Below are 18,190 nucleotides of genomic sequence, written 5' to 3' on the forward strand. Positions count from 1 at the left end.
TGCTGGCTGTTGTACAGGTAGAATTAGGATGTCATGCTGGCTGTTGAGAGAGTTTCAAACATAAAAGGTCCCCACCACAGACATACTGGCTACATACACCTGATTTCCTAAACATCGGATATAATGAATGTATAGTACAAACATTTGAGCTTCATGTAAAATTTGGATATTATCTTCTGACTTTTTTAATCATTACAACAAGTTGTAATTGACGTATAGAATGCATAACAATCTGCTGCATGTGCGGAATATAGAGACAAAGATGGGTAAGGCTTGTGGTTTGGGCTAGGTGAAGGGGAAGACAAGGAAGTGACAGATGAGAGTCTGAGTGAAAGAGCCTGATCCTCCATTGCTCTGCAGCTTGCAGTGTTTACCCTAGTGCAAAGCAGAATCAGGACAAACTCCTTCCTTTATGAAAAATACTATGAGATCTTTAATGTACTCATGGAGCAGACACGACCTTAGTTTTTAAAGGACTCATCTGAAAGACTTTCAAGCAGTAAACTCCATGATATTAAATGTATCTATCTTGGAGGGAAGAATGGTTAAATTAACCCATTCAGTCTGAACACACCAGACAGTGATGGATCTAGGGGTACTAGAAGATGTGTGCCTCTCAAATTTCTCCAATCCCACAGTAACTCAAAGGATCAGGAGCCATTAAACACCCTACTGCCCCTAATATTTTGCTGCCCTAGATGACCATCTGTTCTGTCCATATGTTAGAGTGTGAACTGGCAATAAATAATCAACACAGATGCATCCTTGAGTCAAGCTGATTAGCATTCTATTCTAAATGCTGGAATGGCCAGTTTATTGAATTTTACTCATCAGCAATTGCCAGGCTTTGTGTCTACAACTTCTAGTCCCAACAGGCTCATGAAGGTGCCTGGTGAATCAACACCACTCCTGGATTTCGCAAGAACTCTGTCATAGCACACCACTCACACAGGTGATTCCATATTCCAAAAGCAGCTATTCCAGACTGCTGATTTTATACTATGTTAGTCACTCTTTTTCAAGCATAAAAACCAAACACACTAGCACTCAGTGCAGGCTGTTTGACCAAGTTACTCAAATATTACAATTCATTTTCTATGGAAAGGGGAGATGACCGCTATTTCATAGCTAGAGATCTAATCTGACTATTAGAGCAGCAGCATGAAATCCATAGCAGAGATATCCCCACTTGATATTAGGGTGACCAGATAGCAAGTGTGGAAAATCAAGGCAGGGGGTAGGTGGTAATAAGCGCCTCTGAAAGACAAAGCCCCGAATATCAGCACTGTCCCTATCAGGACATCTGGTCATCCTACTAGATATCTAAACTTTTCTTTGTGCCATTAGGTTCACTGGTCTACAAGGCAATTTATAGGAATGGTTCTGAAAAACATCCAATGGAGCAACATTTTATTCTGGGATTGATCATTGTATTCTAGTGAGAAACTATGGGATGGATTATGCCTGCTCCATATATATAAGCATGCAGTAAGGAACAAGAAGTAAAGAGCAGTTATTTCAAGGGCCAGTTGGAAATGCATGGGAATCCATATTCCTCCAGTGACTCATGGTATCTCAACTTGTATGGAGAAAAGAGTAAACTCTATGATATTCATAGACAGGAGGACATGGATCAATGGCGCTGCCCAATCCTAGGAGTTGGCAACTACGTGCAGGTTAGAAAACTGCATCCCATCTAACGGTTGGGTAATGAGCATGCAGAGGTACAAAATACATCTGGTACTGGGAACCATGCAGCCAGCCAATGAAAATATTAGCATGTTTGCTGATGCAAAATAAAGTTCTTTCTTGGGAATGCAATTCAACTGATCATTATTACATTCTGTGACATAAAACCTGTAGCAGCATAGATCCTGCCATAGCTGCTTTCCATCTGGAGAATGCAAAGGGAGCTCTAAGCATTTCAGGTCCCAACCTCCTTTGAGACCACCTCTCTTCTTATTCAAAAATGACAACAGTTGCAATCATCTGTGGTGCATGAGCTGAGAACTCACTGGTAGTATCCACAGCCAAGCCATGAGCTGCAAAAATGATTCATGGACGTAAAGTGGATAGCTGCAAATTTGATATAAAATTTGCATCTGCCCACAATCCACAAAAATGGCCCGTAGATATTTGCATCTGCGGATGTCGAGATCTGCGAATATAAAGCAGATATCTGTGGATTTGCAGGGTTCTACTCTCTGGTTTAACCAGGAGAGGGTTGAGGACGTGGTGTTTTCAAGTGAAAACCCTAGAGCCCTCAGCTTTGGAATTTACTCCTCACCTTTTTCCAAAAAGGCCTGGATTTGCTAACCTTAAAACCTTGCAGCATATCCTAATCTGTTTTCTCAGGTGTTTCCTAAGGGGGTGAAAAAGAATCTCATTTGTAGAGAGCAAGGAAGTTTCCATAGATAGGGAGTGGACAGAAGGGAGGGGGGGGGGATTTTATTGGGAATGTGTTAAGGAGTTTTATGGATTTTTGTTTGTGTTTTATAAAAATCTGTGTGACATTCTGAATAGGCACCCAAGAAATCCAAACAAGACAATAAATCAAAGAGTTTTATCTTTAAAACCATGGGCAGATTGACTGCCATTGGCTCATTGTAAAAATGGGACAAGGAGATGATGATGCTTGCCTATCTTTGTTGCTCCTCTCCACCTCCCCAACACACCTTGCCCAGTCACTTCCCAGCAGTAACACTGCTGCGTTGATGTAGTCAAGGTGGCAGGTACCATCAGCTTGCATTTACCTATACCTTACATTTTGAGGACTTTGCTCTGCGTGCCACAGATGGTGGCGGTGTCTCGCTTCCTCCTGCATGCATTAAGTAAGTTATTTCCAATCTACATTTTCTACCTTTACTTATCTTGGTGAAATTTGAAATAGCATCTGTTTGATCAACCTAGAAATCCTCATTAAGTGAAATGAAGCCTCACTGTTAATAAAATATAGTAACTGTATGGTGCTATTACATCCAACATGAAAAGTTAATGCAAAGTCAAGCACTCAAAAGTTAGGAAATGCTATAATTAAGGGTGCTTGTGAAACCTTAATTTGATCCCCTGGCATGTGTGCATTAGGATAGACTTTAATTACATGATCACATTTTTTTCCCCACAGGACTCCTGCCTCATTCAGTGCACAGGATGGATATTGATCTGGGATGAATCACGCTCATGTAGCAAATGAGGCTATTGTCTGTAAGACCTTGCCTCATTTGTTGCAGAAGTGGGATGTCTGGAAAAGTTATAGGCAACTGAAAACATGCTTATAAATGGGAAGTGTCAGGCAACCTTAACCATAGCTGGCATCACCAGCTCCTCGTATAATGCTATGTGATGCAAATATATTACCTTCACTAATCGAATGCTTCACAGACCACTGAAGTCAAAATGAAAATTTTCTATTGTTAACAGAAGACTTTGGATCACGCCCTAAATGCAGACAGACAAACATGGTAGTGAGAGATGGTCCTGAGCAACAAGACTGAGTCAAAACTCAAACTACCCAAACATTTGGAGTTTTCTGACCTGGAGGGTTGGTTTAGGCCCATCTCTAACTTCATTGGAAGTTTAGCAATGAAATGTATTTTAATAAAAATGTTTGCAATGAAATCATTTCTTTTTGTCACCTGTTTCACACATCATCTGAAATAACATTTTTCAACAGAATTGCTTGTGCTATTGGCCTGGTTGGAATGAGATGGAAAAGCGAAACGTCAAAAAAAGTGCCCAGATGCCACTGAGATAAGTTTGGTAGAAATTCGTAGACATATGTGACAGTGTTAAGGGTCGATTATGCAGAGTTTAAAATGGATTAATTGGGTTCTGTTAAAAACAAGTGTTCATTTATTCCCTTTTTTGGTTTTGTTTTCATTTTCCCAACATCCCCTGACCACTTTTAATCCTGAAAACATTCCTGAAATAGGTCTTCCTATTTGGGAACTGAAATGCATTATTTCACTCTTCCCCTATGATCCACATCTATGATCACTTCCCAGAATCCTTCCTCTGGTTAGGAATATAGGCAAATGCTTGGCTCTGCAGCTGTAGCCAATGGCATGCTTTAAAACAATCAGTAACAGGCAGAGCGTATATACAAGAATGATTATGACTCATCGCTAGAATCTCTCTCCAATCAACCTCGTAAGCATAAATCTAATTCACATTCAGACCCAAGTATCCCACTTAATTAGCATCAATAAACTTTGCTATGGGGCCAGAACACCAGGCATTTTAGGATTTGGATTTTTTTCCCCTTAATACAGTAACTAAAATACACCCACTATTTTGAAAGGGTTCATTTAGTTATTTAACTTCTCCATGAGTCCGTATAGATAATGTATTTGTTTGGACTCATCCTTTACCGGATACAAACAGCAATGGGAAATAAAAAAAAAAAAAAGCCCAAGAACTTTATGTTCCAAATAGACCCTACCATCATCCTCACTTTAATTCAGTTACAGTGAGCTATATCCACCCTCAAGTTTCAAAATCCAGCTAATAGCAATGCCCAAATACTTGATCCGATTTCATACTGAACTGATCTTAGCTGCATCCATTTGTTCATTTTAAGTCTCTTCTATCTTCCTTCTAGTTACCCTCCTTTGGAAGAATAGTGGTGCCCAGGATATAACTTATAATTCAATAGGATATTCATTTTCACTCTTTAGTCTTCCTAAGCCTCATTGAAAGTCAACAGAATTTAGGCTCTTAAGTGCCTAAGTCACTTCAGTGACTTAGAAAATTTTACTCAATGTTTGCAAAGCACTTTGAACATGAAAAAAGCTGTACAAGTATATCCTGATGTGTTGCATAGTGTTCACGTGTAAGACTGTGTAACGGTTGGCCAACAACGCTGTCTGGACTCTCTCTGGCTGGCACCTACCTGCATTCCCGTTTCAGGAGGGGGACCTTGAAGGACGGGAAGGAAGTGGAGCTGTGGCCTTTCATCCTCTCTGTACTAACCAGCAAAGCTGGCTGGCCATGCAGGGGATCATGGGATGAGGCTAAAAACACAGCAGAACCCAAAGTTTGTGAAGTGCTTGGAACCCTAAAGAATTATATAAATAGGCATTTACCTATTATTGCAATGTTCTGGAGATTCTAGAGACTTTTATGGTCTCTTTTCCTACCTGCTCTCAAACAGAGCATCACAGGGCAGGGAGGGAAGAGAATCTACATACAAACAGAGTCTAAGCTAATCCCCCTTTCTGCAGGCCAGAAAGGCTGTTTTGTTAATCAGACATTTATAATAAGATAAACATAACAGCCATACTGGGTCAGACCAATGGTCCATCTAGCCCAGTATCCTGTCTTCTGACAGTAGCCAATACCAGGTGCTTCAGAGGGAATGAACAGAACAACTAATCATCCAGTGATCCAGCTCATCAGCCATTCCCAGCTTCCAGCAAACAATCCCTATCTTTCCTGGCTACTAGCCATTGATGGACCTATCCTCCATGAACTTATAGAGTTCTTTTTTGAACCCTTTATAATCTTGCCCTTCACAACATCCTCTGGCAAGGAGTTCCACAGGTTGAGTATGCATTGTGTGAAGAAATACTTCCTTTTGTTCGCTTTAAACCTGCTGCCTATTAATTTTATTTAGTGACCCATAGTTCTTGTTATTTACTCCTTCTCATAATACACTTCATTTACTTTCTCCACACCATGATTTTATAGACTTCTATTATATCCCCACTTAGACATCTCTTTTCCAAGCTGAAAAGTCCCAGTCTAAATCTCTCCTCATATGGAAGCTGTTCCAGACCCCTAATCATTTTTGTTGCCCTTTTTTGAGATGTGGTAACCAGATCGGCATGCAGTATTCAAGTTGTGGGTGCATCATGGATTTATAACGAGGCAATATGATATTTTCTGTCTTATTATCTATCCCTTGCCTAATGATTCCCAACATTCTCTTATCTTTTTTGACTGCCACTGCACATTGAGTGGATGTTTTCAAAGAACTATCCACAATGATGCCATGATCTCTTTCTTGAGTGGTAACAGCTAATTTAGACCCCATCATTTTATACATACAGTTGGGATTATGTTTTCCAATGTGCATTACTTTGCATTTATTTACATTGAATTTCATCTGCCATTTTGTTGCTCAGGTCACCCACTTTTGTGAGATCCCTTTGCAACTCCTCACTTTGGACTTAATTTAAGATCAAGCCTTCTCATCAGGCATGGCTGCACTTAGGGATCCTTCCTTTATTCATCCCAGCCCACAGTCAAATCCTCTCTCTAGAGATCTACTCCTTCTTCCCTTATATCAGGAAGGTAATAAGCCATCTGCATTAGTGGGTCAGCAGTGCCCAATGAACATTCCTTGGCAGGATCAGTCCCTGTGTACAGGCAAACACTATTGGACTGTTCCGTAGCCATGACAGCAAAACAAGACCAGGTGGAAGCAATGTGTTGTATATAGAGCTCAGATACATTTACAAAGGTGTCTATATCAACATCAACCCCAAACGTTCAAAAACCATGAGTCAGGCCACCAGGTAGTAAGAGATTGTCTTTAAACAAAAACAAAAAAACCACATGATTTTTAGAAGATGATTAATGTGGGTTCTTTTTATTTGCCTTCTGGTTTTTGAGTCTTTATAGTGCACTCAGTCACATTTTCAACCTTTTCTTGCAAGCACAAATGCTCAAAGCTTACTTTCTTTTTTAAAATCCTTTCCCTAAGGAGCTGGGTCTTTAAGTAAAACATCAAATATCGCAAGATTCGTGATAAAATTACAAGAGTTGGCCACACTCCAATACCATTAGAAAGAGCAGCAAATGCTCTTATCCTCTCCACCAGTGGATTTGTGTTAAGATCTAACGCTTATGTTTTTCCCCTCAAGACAAGTCAGATATGGGAGGTTTGTTTCCCTTGGTACAGAGCTGGGGTCATTCTACTACTCAGAAGATGACTTGCAAAAAAATGAGTATAATATTTTTTCCAGAGGCATTTCTGACCACTGCTGCTATCTGGGTATCCATGAGCAGTGAAGTGTCTAAGAGTATCCCCAAGATCATGCCTCATCTGGACAACTGGCTACTTTAGATGGGGAGTCCATAGTCCCTGCTAGAGTCTCAATGTGTTTTATCACGTCTACCAACATCACCTCCATCTTTCCTGAACTAAGCATGAGGTAACTATTTTTCATTTATATCCTTATTTCCCTCAGACACAGAGAGCAAGCACTATTCATGCTTAGTAAGACAGACACCCCTATTGAGTGTGAGTGTCATCCAGCTATTTGAGGTCTGGTTGCCCAAAGCACCACATCTCTCCTCCAGAGACCTTACCATCACATATATGTTGAAAAAGAAGGACAAAACTAAGCCCTGTGGGACTCCCTGACAAAGAAAAAACCTATCACTGTCCTCCGTCATAGGCAGCGGACATCTTAAGTCAGCAGAGGCTAAGCCTCCCCAAACAGTCAGGCTTGTCCTGCCCTCACTTCCCTCCCCAGCTCCGGTCCCAGCCCAGGCTGCTACTTCCCCCCCCCCCCCCCCTCCCTGAAGTGGGCAGAGTCTGGGGCTAGGGTTGGCCCACCCATTTGGTCTGGTGGTGAGGCAGGCCAGCCAGCCCGGGACTGGGGTCAGCCGGCACTTTTGTGGGCCCTACATCCTGGCTGGCAGGTCAGGACTCAAGCTGGCTGGGGTGGGGCTTCTCTGGTCATAGTAGGGGGCTCAGGCAGGAATGAGGGGTGGAAGGGGCAGGGCCTTGGGCGGAAGGGGCAAGGCTGGGGGCTAGCCTCCCTGAATGGGGGATTCATGTGCCACCCATACCCTCCATGAGCTACCCAACAGGAAAAAAGCAAAAAAAAAGTTCTTAATCACTTCAGCAGCTCTTACAATATTAGCATGGGCTTTTGACCTCTCTCCATTAGACCTGCTTTTAAATTTGATCCATCACTAAGACCTATGCTATCTGTATTCCATATCCAGTTCTGAAACTAGACTGGGAGAGATCTATAGTGTTCTAGAAGCCAGTGCAGCTGAGACTGCCCTACCATTGGCACCTTCGCGTCCCAGACCATGGTTCTCTTCATGGGTTTTTAGGCCTTTTCCATGCTTCAGTGCTAAGACAGTTCAATGGGACAGGACCTCTCAGACTACCTTTGAATGAGAACTCAAGATGGGCTTAGGCTCAGATCCTCTTCATTTCATCTCAGAATTCAAACCCTTTCATTTTGCAGCAATTATCCCAGAAGCAACCAGAAACTCCAAACTATCTTCAATTTAAAAAGACCATAGGGAGAAAAAGACAATAAATGGAAATCAAAGTGATCCTTAGAGCTTCATTCTGCTGTCCACGATTACTAATAACCTCACTGGCGCTAGGCTAAAAGACTCCTTTGTGCTGTAGATGAGGATTAACTAGAAATAAAAGCTCCTACCTCAATTCAGCCAGGTCACTGATCTTCCCTCTGGCTGACCTACCTCCAATTCACATGCTTCCTCCTTTCTTTCTGTTATTAGCCCTTTTTCTAGTAAATGAAGCCATCCTATCCATGGTTTCCATGGTACTGGATCCTGAACCTATTCCCAGGTAACTCATTTGTCTGATCAGGTAAGGGGTGATTTAGCTTGCTTTCCAACTCCCAAATGAGTGCCATTAGCCTCCTTCTCTTCATTCAAAATGGCATCCATAGTCAGACTATTTCATTGGCCACTCAGTCAGTCCACAGTGTTAATGGCCCTTTGTCTGGGCATGATAGCATTTTGTCCCTGGGTTGGCTGTTTACACCTATAGACCCCTCCAGCAACAGACAATGTTGCATGCAGCATATTCAAACTAGTAAATATAAAAATGGTTAATTATACAAACCTAATCTCCAGCTGATTCTATTTCCTACAGCTCTTTGTCAATGGCAACTCATACCCTCACAGCTTCCACTACCTATTTTATAACCACACTTAGTAAAGAGTGTGACAGGGTGATCTGTCCCCTTGCAGGTAATTAAGGCCTCAGGATCACACCACCCCTGTCCCATAGTGTAATCCCTTTAAAATTTGCTACCCAAAATCTAGGAAAATGATGGAAGCAGATATTGGAAGAGAGAAGCAGTCCTGGAGGAATAGCCTATGTTTGGGGAAAACCTGTGCTGTTATTCCTTTAAAGGCCTGGGACCAGGAGTCTTGTAGAAAGGGCAGGGCAAGGTTTCCCTCTCTCCCAACCAACCAGAACCAGGTCTGCGAAAGAAAGTTGTATACATACTGTCTCTTCCCTCACAATAGCCACACATCAGCAGTAGATGGTTGCTGCTTGGTGAGCTCTCCCAGTCCAGGAAGAAAAGCCATCGCTGGCTTGAAGTAATGAACACAGCCACAACATGCCAAACAATGAGCTTCCTGTGTGTCAAGGAGGGAGAAGTTTGACAGGAAATCCCCTTAATCCCAAGAAGAAGGGTTGCTAAGAACCCCAACCTAAAGGGGAGCTTTTGGGGGGGGGAATGTGGTATAAACTGAATAGATTGGATCCCAGGACAAGGGAAATATTGTTTAGAAATTCTAGAGGTGAGTGCTTTATTTCTGAACACCAGTAGAGGCAGCAAAGGGAAGTGTGTCTGCAGGGATTCAGTGTCACACATGGGTACCTACCTTGCCACAGAGCAATTGAGACAAGGTGGTAGATGACAAAATTATTTGCATCAAATGATGGCTTCTTAAACCTGGATTGTGCTATGCATGCTTTTGGGTTGTTTTACCCACGCTCCCTCCTTCTCCACCACTTAAAATCAATTATACTTAGGCTGATATTTTCAAGGGAATTGGGCACCCAAATTCATTGAATTTCCATGGGATTTAGGCCCTTATTATCTTTTAGAAATCCCAGTCAATCTATTTTGATAGAGTTGGAGGACATATAATTTACCTACCAACACAATTCCATTTAGGCCTGTGCTAATAGCCAATGAATGACAATTGTGCACCTTCAAGGCCACGTTGGTATACAAAAGATGAAAGGAGAAATATGACAAAGTACTGTAACATCTACTAGATAAGGGTGAAAAGGTTTGACAAAATGTAACTTGAGACCCCCCCTCCAATTTTACATTTGAGTATGAAATTTACGTTTTATCTGTGAAACACTTTGCAGTAGGAGAGGAGCACATAAGTTGCATTAAAACTTAAATCTTTGCATATCTATGGAATTTTCCCCCAACTTACTTCTGAAAAGTGTATTTTCACCATTAGCCAACTATAACGGTTTGAACAATTGAAAGTTTCTCTGGTCACAATTTGTTTCTAGTGTAGTGATATCTCTGGACAAAAACTGGTGCTCTAACAGACTCTCTTCCGATTGTTACACAGAATGCTTTTTTGGTGAAAGTTATATAGCTCCTTTATCAATAATTACCTGTACACCACATAGAGGATCTCCCATAAAATGGGAAAGGGCCAGCAACAGAGCCAGCAAAACACCGATATCCCACTTAAGTCCTATAAAAGGGCCTTGAACAGATTTAACTTTAGCCAGAGACAAAATTTGTTTAAACAAGCACATTGGGTTGCCCAGTTACCCTTTTCTGAGAGAATCTGGGTTTACATTCTGTGATGGATTAATTATTTGTGTGACCTAACATTTTATCATAGCCCAATTCCTGGTTGATGTGTTAGCCACGGAGTTTGGCCCATCTTGGATTCATGGTCAAATTTTGGGTCGAATCGGGATTTTAAAAAAAGGACTATTGCAGAGGATTAAGATAAATTGACAGAAGTCTCCAGAGAAGTTTGTACAATATGTTCCCAAACTCTAGTCACAGGCTTAGTGACTCTGCTTTTCTTAAATACCAAAATTCCCTCCTCAGAAATGAAAACAGCCAACAGGTGTTTTTTTCCCCCCTCTGAAGCCTTCATTTGCCTGTGGAGTGCATCTAGGGTGTCTTCTTCAATGCATCATTTATTATAGTGCTCAGCACATGACAGGACTTGGCTTTCAAAAGGTGGCTGCACTCAAGGACCGCGTTTCATTTCTTGATGCCATTAATTGGGTTATGAGTCAGAGCCCTAATGAAGACAAGTTATTGTGTCTCAGTGCAACTGTTCTGATAGAAACAGATAATCCACAGAGAGAGAATTTGGGCAGCCTTGCATTGTTTTAATCAGGCACACAAGGTCAGCAGATAAATGGTCAAAACCATAGGATGCTTCTGTGGGTCTGTTACATTGATTTTTGCTGTCTCAAATGGACATTAGATGTCCCTAAAGATTTAATAGTGAGGAACCTGTTAATTAAAGAACTGAAAAGAAGAGGCAGGAAGACAGGAGTAGATAAAAAACCAAACATTAATAGGCTAAACAATGTTTAAAAAGAACATAATTGCTTGCAATCTTAACTGGCATGTGTTCTATTTTAAGTTACACAAGGTAATTGAAAACATTTCCACAATCTCTGTTAATGATGGGTGAGCCTCACATGGTCTGGAGGTTAGGTTCAGAGAAATAAGAGACCAAATACTCATTCAAATTTTATCTGAAATTATCCAAATCTCTTTGGTCTGAAAAATTCAGCTGAAATCTTCCAAGAATAGGTTTGGTCAGGAGATTTCTGGTACTTCCAGTTTTTAATCAGGCTAGACATGCTGAGAGAATAGCCTCTCTCATTGTATTAGACACTACCTTTGCTGCTCCTCCCAGCCAGAGCCAAGGAACTTGGAAATGAAAACAAAAAAGGGTTATGTGAAATTTTTGGAATTTAATCTTTTCTTAAGTTTGGGCTCACATCAAGAAAACAAAAATGAGGAAGTGGCCAGAAGGATCCTGCTGAAGGGGATACTAAATAACCATCATAGCATAGATGTATGCTTCCATAACATCTTCCACCTGAAGATCTCAAAGCACTTTATAAACCCTAATATTTTTCTAACAACTCCACTATGTGACAGGTAATAATGACTGTTGGGGACATTTTGCATCACTTTGACTGTGTTTGGATGGAAAGAGATGCTTAGATGCAACACTGAAGAAGGATGGATGGATACAAAGAACATACACAATGTTCTGTTTCTCTGAATATAGTGGGAACCAAACACAATTCACAATTCCAAGTCTTTCTAGCCAACACTCTGCCCAAAGATCTCTCTCAGCTTTCTCTCTAGTGCTTCTATTGTTGCCACCTGCTCTCTGCTTGCTTTCCTGCTGGCTGTTTATCACCTCAGAGAGCACGGTACCAGCCTTGCCATACCAGTCTGTGATTTGGGTGGAGGCTTCTATTGTTTCAGCTCTCACTAAATAAAGGGACACTTAACTGCTAACTCATTTAGCTTCAATGGAAGGTGACTATCACACACAAATCTCATTGAAGCTGGTGAGACTGCCCATACATTAGAGATATATTCCCTGGGAGCTGATCAATCTCCAGCACAATACATACAGTGAAATGTCTACAACAAGCCACCCTTATTACTCAAACTTCTATTATAAAAGAGACCACAAAATGAGTAATTATTTCCAACTTTTAGAGCAACACCTCCATTAAACTTTTTTTTTTGGGAGGGGCAGGGGAGCAGGGGGCACAGTCCCTTGAAAAAGGCAAGTTTCATTTAGTAGGGTTAGACCACATGGTGCTAAAATGCCTGAGTCTGGTCTATCCTACAGCTTTCACCATTACCACCACAGTGGATAGAGTTATGGCTAAACTGTGTAGTCAAGTGTCATCAAGGCCCAACTGGATTCATGTAACTCTGAATCAGGTCTGGTGTAAATATTTTCTAATATTCTTTTATAAATTGCTATTTCCATGCAAAGTCTCAAATTAAGATTTTGAGGCAGGCACTAGCTTTATTGTTGTATAGCATATTGTTGGTTAGCATCAGTAATGTGGTTAATAGTATACTCATTAAAATTTGTGTGAGGTATTCACTCAGCTCTGAGCATTTTGCCCAAGGGGGTTGGCAGAAACCACTTTGACTTATTTACATAGGTTTGTCTAGGGGAGCCCCCAGACAATATATGGTTCCAAAAGTTCCTGGGGAGGTGGCCACACTCACAGTTGCTAGAGAGGAACTGAGGTCTGTTGGCAGAAAGTATAATCACAATCTTTGTTGAAGATAGAGGGCTGGGGTGTGAGCTGCAATCCTCAGTGGGCTTCCTTACTTCTGTTTTGTTTCAAAATTTCAAAAAAAAACAAAAATTTTGCACAAAAGTAGACTTTCATGGTCCTGTGTGGTTAACGCAAAAATACGAATCACTCTTCACTTTTCCATGAAAAAGGAAATCTTAAGGATTGTGAATGGAGACAGATTTTACATATTTAATTTAAAAAAAAAAAAAACCTCATTGTCAGAACTCTAATTTACCATTTCGATAAATATATCCTAATTATCTGTCCATCCTATGTATTTGTAGGAAGTCATCATGATCATATCTTAATGCCATATTCCATTTCAAATGCAAACATTCTATGAGAATCAGATTCAACACCCAGTTCAGTGTTGATTTCAATGTCAAAGTGGTTTAGATTTATTTGGTGGTATAGAGCTTGATCTGAACTCAGAATATTTCTGGGCACACTTACCCTGGCAGGAAATCAGTGTTTTGCACTAAGATTAACACTCTTTGAAACAGCAAACAAGCACACTGTGTAACATTTAAGGGAATAAACTTGAAAGTGACAGAGACCAAAAGGCATAATTACCCAAAGCAAACTCTTTTGTTCAGTGATTACAGTGGCTTTAAAGGCTTATAATTTATCATAGTTCAGAACAATTTAAATCTCACTTGGTTTCCTCTGTGAAACTGAGGCACTTCCCCTTTTCTTCCCTGTGACAGGCTATTCTTTTAATATCATGTTAGCTCAAAAATGGCACATATCAACTGAACTACTCAGCACACAGGAAGAAAAAACCTGACACCATTATGCATTTACCTTTGCATTAGCTTGCAATTCACAAATAAGCAAATAGTTTAACGATTCCAAACGGGTGTAATTTCTTTCAGGTTCAAGTATCAGTTTGCTTGTTTTGCTGCTGCTAATCACCTCTTAAACAAACAATTGCTTTATCTACGTACTGTGCCTCATTTCACTTTCAAATTATGTGTGTGTTTCGCTTCTAACAGCTTATTATGATCTATAATTAACAATTTTGCTGAAAGCAGAGCCTTCATTGAAAAGAGCCCACATGCTATCTGGGAAATACTTTAAACAGGAGGGCTCTGGTTTAATAACAAAACTGACAACTTGAAGCTGTGTGTGTGTGTTCTGGTTCCATTGTCTTCGCAGCTTCAATACTTTTATGGATACTCAAAGTAGAAACACCAGCACTTAGAAAACAGTTTTACTTGTAATCACTGGAGAGCCATATGGGGCACATAATTCTCCCCTTGATGTGTATAAATGGAACTTATGCTTATATATCAAGAAGTGAATATAGATTTAGAACAAAAATGAGCTAAACAGGCTCAGAAACTTCAGGTGTTGTGGGTGGTTTGAAAACTCCACGGATGGAGGCATTTGTACTACAACATAATTCCACAATTCATGGTAGTATTGCCATTCTTTTAATGCCACATCTAGGCATACCATTCCTGAACTCGGGACTTTTAGGAATGCGTTTGTGGCATTGAAAGAATAACGTGCAACCTTATTGCAAGTATTTTGATGGATAGGAGCAATATTTCAATTGTCCCATATCTATTTTCATACCTATTTTAAAGGTCCAAACAATTACATGCAAAAAAACACCCAATGCCAAATTTCATCCAATTTAATCAGACTGCACATGCTCAATATCTATCTGAATTGTGTACTCTGTGAACCATAGTCTGAGTATGAACAATGTCTTGGATAGCTCCCAGCACAATAACGTCATTGATGGACCTCCTAGGCTCTACTGCAATGTAAATAAAGTATAACAGCAGGAATATGGAGGCTGCAGCTTATCAGTCAGTGAAGGAGGAAGCATTATATTATGTATTTTGGCGCAGTTTGGATTATGAATTTCACCATTTCCTATGCACTGTGCATTACCGGAGACTGACTAAGTCAAATCCCACTTGCCTTTACTTCAGTTGAACTACTGGTGTGAGTAGAGTGAGACCAGTTTGGCTCTCATGCTGAAATACTTGGGGTGTATGTTCATTATTAAATATATTAGAACAGGCCTTACATTTTTAGTATCGATTTGCTGTAAAATTGAAAAAAAATTTCAAGTTGAGGGAACTAGTCTTATTTAGTCTGCAGAAGAGAAGAATGAGGGGGGATTTGATAGCAGCCTTTAACTACCTGAAAGAGAAGATGGAGTTAGGCTGTTCTCAGTAGTAGTAGATGACAGAATGAGGAGCAATGGTCTCAAGTTGCAGTGGGGGAGGTCTAGGTTGGATATTAGGAAAAACTTTTTCACTAGGAGGGTGGTGAAGCAGTGGAATGGGTTACCTAGGGAGGTGGTGGAATTTCCATCCTTAGAGGTTTTTAAGATGTGGCTTGAGAAAACCCTGGCTGGGATGATTTACTTGGGGATGGTTGGACTAGATGACCTCCAGAGGTCCTTTCCAACCCTAATCTTCTATGATTCTATGAAATTAAAAAGACATGGGAGGGGGGAAATTCCAAAGTATCATACAAAACTTGAGAAAGTTTTACAAACTAATTCCTTTTTTTTTTTGGCTTTGTTACATTAAGTTCTCATGGGGAAAAAAATCTGCTGGGCAAAAAATATTGTGACTTAAATTGCATTCATAAGATTCCTTGATAAAAAAAATCAATTTGTCAGATCAATTTTTCTTAAACAAGTTCATCATACTCTGGAGCAATGAGCCAATCAATAAGGAATGTTTTTCAGCCGCTTTGCTACCATCCCATTTCAGTAATTGCTAGAATTTCATATCGACAGGTGATAGGATGCTTTGAAGGCTGAATTGATCTGTTAGCCTGTAGTGCTACAAGGCAGTGCCGTAACAATAAAGATATATCCCCAGAGGGTCTAGGGCTGGAAATCAAACAGGAGGTAAGCTGTTACATTATGCATTTGACCCTGGAGGTAGTTCAAGAGTGCAAGATTTTTAGTTTTATTTGAAGCCATAAAGAAGGAAAGGGGGGGGGGGGGGTGTCACCTACTACATAAAACTTTAAAAGATTTTCATTGAAGAAAGAGGTGCTCTGTGGCCCACACTGACCACAGGTGCAGGACATCTGGATGTCAAGAAAAACATACTAGGAATGGTTCCGAAAGGAAGCTATATGAATCCGTATCAATCTGATTCTTAACCTTGGTTAAAGTTTCCTGGCTTCAGCTAGAATGTGAGAGAAATCACTCTCACAGAGAAAATCTTCCCTATCTATCACTATACAGGAAAAAATTATTTGTCTTGTAATGAGTCTGAGAGCTGCACTCTGCGTTTACACAACCCACTAGCTCAGCAGGTTATCATAACATGAATAATAATATATAAAACACCTAAGTGAAATCAAGGTTCAATTCATTATGAAGACAACTCTTGGTTATGTGGTCAGGTCACATTAGCAGTCAGAGTGCAGATTCTATCAAATGTAAAATTTAGAGCTCATATTGGTGTGTGCTAATATGCACAATTTTGCCAATTGCAAGATCAGTTAAATCATTCAGTGTCTGTTTGGGGGTGGGGGTGGGAATTTATACTCTGCATTTCTCATAAATTTATGATGAAAACAGCACAGAATGCAAATATATGCAGAAACACCAAAAAACAATGGTACTTGGACATCTAAGGCTGTGAGCCAAACCTCCCTCCCATTGGATCCAGTGCAGGTGTTGCCATTGACAAGCATTGTCCCTGAGTAAATCAGCCAATCCCTTGTTGCATTCTGACAGCATTAAGTACAGTATATATAGTATAGCATAGCATAAAACACTAGTACCACATTACCATGCATTCCAGATCTCCCTTGCAAGCACCACTCTCTTCTCCCCTAAATCTACTATGGTGAGGGAGGCCTGTTCTGCCCCTCCGCGGGTCCTGCACCCTTTTCGGCTACACTGGTGGTATGGCTGGGTGGGAGCAGGGGGGGCCCAGTCCCGCCCCCTACATCAGGCCCCGACCCAGGGACCTTGTGAGGAGTAGCCTCAAACTGCTTAGTCTGTGAGAGCTACCTCCTTCCCTGGGTCACCTGTCCTTGGCCCCACTGCTCGTGATCCACTTTCTGGAACCGGGGCAAGGGTTTCTCCCCCCTCTCCTCACTGTGGGTCTCTCTGTCACTATAATCCTCCCCTGTTTAGGTGAAGTCACCCCACCTCAACTCCATTACTCAGTTATCTGAGCGACCTGGTCCTCCTTCAGGCCTCTGTGCTTATGACCCTTGGCCCTGCCCAAACGAGCTTCTCCTGAACTCTTGTACCTTGTGTTGTGGTAGCAACAGCAATCACTTCAAGTTCTGTAGCTAGGCCACACCACGCTGCACCACTCCTCCTCTCAACTCCCTTTCAGCTGCCCCTGTCTGCCTGAGAGGAAGGCTTTTAACTACTGGGGGCAAGCCCCTTAATTGGCCTCAGCTGGCCTAATTGCCCTGGAGTAACCTCAGCTGAATCACCCAGGGAACAAGGATTTGTTGGTCCTGGGGCTAATATATATACCCTCCAACACTCTCCTATAGCCATCAGGTCTAGTCCTATCACACTAGTCAGTCACTAGAAATGCTAGGCGTGCACCTGTGACTTGAAAACGCCCAAACACTGAGTAGCTATCCGAACGTACCATTTTATTGCAGTTGCCATTTACCTTCCAGCAACCCCATGTTTGTCATTATCATTTAGCATGATGGGTCACTGACTTATTGTAGATAGTAGCTATTCAAATACTGGCCCATTTCCACCATTCACTATTTTAAAATCAATTTGTGGTAACAAAGAACCATTATTTAATATCAGACAAGGGGGGGCAACAATAAGAGGAGGGAGAGAGTGTGTGTGTGTGTGTGTGTGTGTGGTTTTGAAATAATGGAAATCATTCCAAAGTTTACTTTAGCGATAACAGAGGACTCAGGTGATTAGTAGCAGGATATGGAGTCTTTCACCTTCAGTCCTCTGGTTCAAATCCAGTTTAAGTCAATAGCGACTGAGTCAAATTTTTACTAGCTGCTGATTGCTATTTAGTGGATTACACGAAATGAATAGCTGGTCTTGGTACCATTCTCAGGAGTCAGAAGTCTACATCACAAAAATCTCACCAGTCGATGTGGGTAGCATGGGGAAAACTCGTG

At 41.1% G+C, this 18,190-nt stretch overlaps 1 long non-coding RNA gene across 2 annotated transcripts in view; it reads right to left on the reverse strand.

The window, feature by feature from the left end:
- LOC137166757 (uncharacterized) overlaps window positions 1-17,418 on the reverse strand; it is a 141,261-nt gene extending 123,843 nt beyond the window's left edge. The window contains exons 1-3 of one of the 2 annotated variants that reach the window (XR_010923802.1): window positions 17,330-17,418; window positions 4,892-5,012; window positions 3,358-3,438 (exon numbers count right to left, since the gene is read on the reverse strand). This is a non-coding gene — a long non-coding RNA (uncharacterized lncRNA). The remainder of the gene's footprint in view (window positions 1-3,357; window positions 3,439-4,891; window positions 5,013-17,329) is intronic. The other variant, XR_010923800.1, reaches the window with a different exon arrangement.
- Between the last annotated feature and the right edge of the window lie 772 nt (window positions 17,419-18,190).

This window comes from Emydura macquarii, unplaced genomic scaffold (genome assembly GCF_026122565.2).
Source record: "Emydura macquarii macquarii isolate MOO-44397 ecotype Brisbane River unplaced genomic scaffold, CSIRO-AGI_Emac_v2 contig_2897, whole genome shotgun sequence".
NCBI lineage: Eukaryota > Metazoa > Chordata > Testudines > Chelidae > Emydura > Emydura macquarii.